At 42.7% G+C, this 1,733-nt stretch overlaps 1 pseudogene; it reads right to left on the bottom strand.

Moving 5' to 3' along the window:
• Positions 1-243: 243 nt before the first annotated feature.
• Positions 244-1,244, bottom strand: LOC105816311 (annotated as a pseudogene).
• Positions 1,245-1,733: the final 489 nt, after the last annotated feature.

The raw sequence follows: 1,733 nt of genomic DNA, 5'->3' as shown, positions 1-1,733 counted from the left end.
GAACTCACGTAGTCTAATGTCTTTGTGTCTGCTAAGACTCATGACTGAGATTGTTTAGTATCGCCTCTACTAGAGCAAAGGTATACTTTCTACTGTACCTTCTTTCTCTTTAATAATTGAACAGAATAGTAGCGCTTTCAAGTACATATCACGATCTCTAGGTCATCAGGCTGCTGCTGGCTCTGCAGGATGGCTAGTGTCCAGTAACTAGGGTTTTGTTTGCTTGGGTTTTTTGTTTTGTTTTTAAGAATTCTGCTTATCAGCAGGGAAATCAAAAGGTTGTGCATTTGAGTTAGAGGTGGCACTTCCTGTCTGCTCCATTTGATCTTGCTATGCACTGTAACTGGCATGCTTTTGGTTACTTCCTTGCTTGTTGTAACTGTGGCAAGAAGAATGGTTTCTTTCTCCAGGAACCAGTCTGTCCCCAGGAGGAGATGTAGTAGAGAGAGGAACAGCTGATCAGGAGCCATTGGAGGGTCTCTGCAGACCAGTTCCATCATGGTAAGGATCACTGTCCCAATCCTTCACATGATCCTTAATGCTCTTAAATAAGACATAGAATAACTCAATGATGCTCAAGGCAAGAGACACCAAGGACAGCACCAGCATGAAAATGATAAAGATGCGTTTCTCCATGGGCGAGAGAGGAAGCAGTCCACCTGATGTGGGAAAGGGTCTCGTTTGCAAGTGTAAACTGCACTCAGACTCAATCCATAGAGATACCACTGGATCAGCAGGAAGACCACCTCCAAGAGAGACCTGAAGAAGATACTGATGGTGTAGCTTCTCAGGAAGCCCCCTCACATTTTCACCTTATCGTGTTCTTCAATGCCATACTTAAACTTCTTTATTTCAATTTCCTGCAAGTGCATCTCAACATTGACACCATCAGTTTGGGCAACTTTAAGTTCTTCCACCTGCTTGTTCAACTTCTCCTCTTTTTGCATCGCATAGAAAACGTGTGCCAGGTACAAGAGTGTGGGCACTGAAACAAATATGATCTGCAGGACCCAGAAGTGCACGTGAGGGATTGGGAAAGACGGGTCATAGCAGACGTTTTCGCAGCCAGGTTGTCGAGTGTTACAATGAAAGGCAAACTGCTCATCATCCCAGGCTGACTCAGCTGCAGTCCCCAGGAGCAGGATTGGGAAAATGAAAAGGACTGAGAGCCATACCTTCCCTCCAGCTGTGGAATAGGCTTGAACCTTGTCCAGGAGTTGGCCTAAGGCACTCCAGTGGCTCATGTTGCCTGTTTGTTGTTCTTAAAAGAAGTGAAGTAGGCACACCGAGTGATAGCGCTCCTTGGAGGATGAAGTAAAATGAAAAAGTAAGTTCAAGCAGTCAAAAGTGTCTAAAGTTTAAAAGTCTGCTGCTGTCTGGTACCTTCCTCACTCTTTCTACCTAATGAAAAAAATTGCTGACACCACATAAAAAGTTTATGTCGATTCATTTTCATACGTGGTGACTAAGTAATCATAAACAAGGATGTACATATGTCTGTAATGGGACAAGTTACATAAATGGGAGAACAAAATAGACAAATCTAAGGGTCTCCTTCAATTCCAGAAGAAAGCAATCTCCAAAAATAATGACTCAAAACAGAAACTGAATTAACAATTCATACTCACACACTGACTGATTCATCTTCAGAAGAAACAGGGACAATACCTCCCAAATAGATAATGATATTTATTCAACCATGATTTATTCAGAGCCTATAGGTGCTAGGTACT

The sequence above is a fragment of the Propithecus coquereli genome, unplaced genomic scaffold, assembly GCF_000956105.1.
Source record: "Propithecus coquereli isolate 6110/MARCELLA unplaced genomic scaffold, Pcoq_1.0 Scaffold362, whole genome shotgun sequence".
NCBI lineage: Eukaryota > Metazoa > Chordata > Mammalia > Primates > Indriidae > Propithecus > Propithecus coquereli.
This window is presented reverse-complemented; position numbering and strand designations above follow the sequence as displayed.